The following is a 4,847-nucleotide window of genomic DNA, read 5'->3' as shown; positions in this document are numbered from 1 at the left end:
CCCTAAGGTTTGGGGCCTGAGCAACTGGGAGGATAAAACTTGCCATTTCCTGGGATGGGGAAGACTGCAGAAGGAACAGGATTCTTCCAGGGGAAATCAAGAGCTTGGTTTTGCATATACTAAGTCTAGATGTCTACTAGACATCCAAGAGGTAGAGATCAAGTAGTGGATAATGTTTGGAGTAAAGTAGAGAGGTCTGCACTGATGATATGAATTTAAGAGTCTTCAGCAGATAGTTTGAAAGCCTCAAGGCAGGTTGAGCTCACTTAGAGAGTAAGTATGGATGAAGATGGATAGGCTTCCTAGGTGGCACTAGTGGTAAAGAACCTGCCTGCCAATGCAGGAGATTTAAGAGACAAGGGTTTGATCCCTGGGTCAGGAAGATACTCTGGAGGAGGGCATGGCAACCCACTCCAGTATTCTTGTGTGGAGAATCCCATGGACAGAGGAGCCTGGCGGGCTACAGTCCATGGGGTCACAAAGAGTCAAACACAACTGAAGGGAATTGGCACATGCATACACTCCAGACCTACTGAGGGTAGAATTCGGCCGGCTAGTTCAACAGACGACTCTCTAAGGCATTTTGAAGCATGGTATCTGTAATCAGGAACCCCTGCAATAGAGGTGGCATCAACCATACCCACTCAGGCAAAAAAGTAATAATAAAATTTTTTCATATAATAAAAAACAAAAGCTTGGAAACTGTAGACAGTCATTTTTCATGTCTTTCTTGGTCAAATAAAATTGGTGCCCTAAGTATATATATATCCCATGTATATTATATAATATGTTGGGACAACTAGATATCTTTCTGGAAAAGATAAATTTGGATCCATACCGTACACTATATACATCAATACAAACCTCAAATAGAGCAAAAATTTACATGGAAAAATAAAACTATTAAAGTAGTAGAAGAAAGATGAGCAATTTCTTTGTAACACTGGAGTGAAAGAGGCCTTTCTATGATTCAAAGTCCAAAAGCCAAATAAGGGGGATTGATGTATTTACCACCAAAAAATCTGATGGCAAGAAACATAGTCATGCTCAGCTGTCTCCAACTCTTTTGTGACCCCGTGGATTCTAGTCATTCAGACTCCTCCGTCCATGGGATTTTCTATGCAAGAATCTTGGAGTGGATTGCCATTTCCTCCTCCATGGGATCTTCCTGACCCAGAGATCCAATCCTTGTCTCCTGTGGTTCCTGTATTGGCAGGAGGATTCTTTACCATGGGTCACCTAGAGTCAGTTACAAGGCAGAGAAATAGGAAATATTTGCAACTCAGAAAACTGACAAAGGGATAATCTCCTCAATATATAAAAAATTTCTTGCTATCAAGACACGCAAGAACATAATATGAAAATAGGCAAAGCACATTAACAGATGGTTACCAGAAAAAAGAAATGTAAGTAATTTTAAGCACATGAAAGATGCTCAATTTCACTTATAATGTAAGAACTGAAAATTAAAACAAAATTGACCAAAAAATTTGAAATTTAATAACATATTTTTGGCAAGGAACTTTTTAAAAAAAAATTTTTTTTTTTTAATGGCAAGGAACTCTTATGCATTGTTGATTGCAACCCTATGGAAGGCAACCTGAAAATATCTTTCAAAATTACAAATGTTTTTATTCTTTGACCAGTAATCTCACTTACAGAATTTTACCTCAGACTTCCTATGTATTAAATAACTTATGTTAAAGGTTTTGCATTGCTTATAACAACAAAACGTTGGAAAAGATCTAAATGTTATAAACAGTGACCTGGTTGGGTACATTATGGTACCTCTACAAAGTGGAATAATACACATGTGTAAAAATGAATGAGACTTTATGTACTGATGTGAGAGGATCTCCAGAATATACTGACTGGAAAAGGCAAAGTGAGGAACAGAAAAAAATGTATATTATGCTACCTTTTGTGCATTATAAGGGGAGAATAAAAATATACACTTAGATTTTCTTGCACTCACATATTAAATATTAGAAAGATCCCCAATAAATTATAAAATTAGTTAACTATAGAAAAAGAAGAGGAGACTGTGAATATACTCAGAGTGTACCTTTTTGTATTATTTTGATTTTTTTTTAAGGCTTGTAAATGTATTCTCTATTCAGAATTAAATTAAATAGACTTTAAATGAAAACAAAATGTAGTAAAAGAAGAATAAAGAAAGATTATATCACAATTTTAATCTTTGTAGACTTCCTTGGCTTTTTAGCATTCATAACATGAAACAAAATAATCTTTAAGAATTTAATTTTTAGTTATTAAATTTTATTTAGCTTTGAGTCTTTCAAAAAAGGCCTATTTGGGAATTCTTCACAGCTTGTAAGAATGACTTACAAGGAGAACATCAACTTGGCCATCATAAAAGTTTGTAAGAAGGAAAACTCTAAAATCCTGTAAAACAAATACCTATGCTGAAATAACTCTGACCCAGATAGAACAAAGAATATAGGCTGTGAATAAAAGGAGAAAGTTTCAGAGAAAAATGTGATATCCCATGACCATTCTTTCCTTAACTAATCAAATTTCAAAACAACAGACTTTATAAAAATATTTCAAGAAAATAGGTCCTTCTACATTTGAGTCTATGCAAAAATTTAAACAGAAAGCTTGACAAAATATTGCTATTGACCACAAACTATTTTTAGTGCTCGAAGATGAAGGATTTTTGACATTTGATGAAAAAATAAAATCCTTCTATAAAATGTCACTAAAAACATTTCTTAGAATTAAAGACTGTGGTGTGTAAAAAGGTTAATGATATTATTAAATGCGCTACTTGTGTATCCTGTACATCTTGAAAATGAAGAAACTTGAAAACATTTGAAAATGCAGAAATAACTAAAATTCTTTAAAAAATAAGAACTATGGATCTCTGGAAATAAACAGAGTGGACCTTTTCCATACTCTTCTCCAGACAAAGCAAAGAATGTGATACAGAGATATTTGGAATTGCTGTTGGACCAAAAGAAAGCCTTGACATTTTCTTTGCAGATAACAACAGCAGCACAGCAACAACTCATGGTAGCTTCAACATAAAGCAGTTAATATGCTGGAATCGCTGAAGTAATCAACTCAGTTGTCTTGAGAAGGCAATGTTCCTTTCTCTGTCTGAATTTAACAATAAACATGAGCAGGAGGGAAGGCTAGAATGACCCATGTGATAATGGATTGGCACTGGAGATATTAATATGAACTCATATTTAGATTAATAGAGACACAGAAGAATAGACAAATAATAATAGATATGTGCATACACACACACACACACACACACACATATACATTTATAAGCTGTCTTTTGAGAGGGTCAGAAGCAAAGATTACCCCAGTGGCAGTGAGTATAGTAAGTGTCCAGACCTTGGCTTGTAAAACCATTCTCTGGTAAAAAGAACCAGGGCTCCTTGGAGGAATGGCTGATTCTAGAACTGGTACAAAACATGGCTTGGAGCATGTTGCAGTGCCAGAAAGTAAAAAAGTGCTTGAAAAATAAAAGCATCCACAATGACAAGGGTACATGAAAGAGATACAGGAGGCAACTGAAAGTGCTCACAGTGGCCAAAATGGAACAAATTAAGCAATAAAACCAAGTAGACTGGATTGTGACCCGAGGCATAAAATAATTTCCCATGAATCTGCATGCTATGAATAAACGATTAAGTAAATAAACAAAAGGAGTCGAATAGACAAACCTCTCATACAGAACAAGTCCGAAGAATTCATGTAGATACTATCACCATAAGGAGTGCAGCATAACTCCCCATTTCTTAACTGTGGCTGTGCAGAGTGAATTCCTTCAAATTGTATAGTATATAAGGGCCATGGGGTGAGGACGTTACAGTGGAGAAATTATGATGTGATGAGAATGTCACTTTACCACTAAGATCTTCCTCCCCTAAACCCATACTCCCAGAATAATCATGAGAAATATATCGGTCTAACCCATATTGAAGGACATTCTACAAAATATTTGACCAATACTCCTCAAAAATATCATGATTATCAAGAACAAAGAAAGTCTGAGTAACTATCATTGTCAAAAGGACGCTAAGGAGACATAGCAACTAAATGTAATATTTTATACTGGAAGGGATCTTGGAACAGGAAAAGGATATTAGGTAAAAACTAGAGAAATCTGAATAAAGTGTTGACTTTAGTTAATAATAATGCATCAATATTGGTTCATTAATTGTGAACAAATGTACCACACTAATCTAGAATATTAGTAGGGGTAAGCTACATGTAGATATATCATCACAATATTTTTTGTCAATCTAAAATTACTCTTACAAAAGAGCCACTCAATAAATTTCTCTTCTTTTAAAAAAGTATCAAACTTAGGTAGATATATTTTAAAATTATTTTATTATTCTTATTGTTATTTTATTTATTTTTATTTTTTGGCTGAACCATGCAGCATGTAAAGTCTTAGTTTCTTGATCAGGGATTTAACCTGTGCCCTCTGTGTTGGAGGCACAGAGTCTCAACCATTAGACCACCAGGGGAGTCCTGATAGATAAGTTTTAAGTCTACAATTTATTACTTAAAACGCATGCAAAATATTGGATGGATTAATGGAAGGATAGAGGGCTAACTAGATAGACAGGTATGTGATTTAAAAAAAAAGACTATAGTGAATTGTTAATAGTAAAATCTAGGTTGTTGACCAGTAATTCCATTCCTAGGTATTTACTCAAGAGAAATGAAAACACATGTCTCCACAATAACTTGCATACAAATATTCACAGTAATATAATGCACAGTCGCCCCAAACTGGAAACATTTTAAATGTCCACCAACTTGTGAATGGGTAAATAAAATGTGGTATACATATA

Source organism: Dama dama, chromosome 11, assembly GCF_033118175.1.
Source record: "Dama dama isolate Ldn47 chromosome 11, ASM3311817v1, whole genome shotgun sequence".
In the NCBI taxonomy this organism is placed as follows: domain Eukaryota; kingdom Metazoa; phylum Chordata; class Mammalia; order Artiodactyla; family Cervidae; genus Dama; species Dama dama.
Note: the sequence above shows the minus strand (reverse complement) of the source record.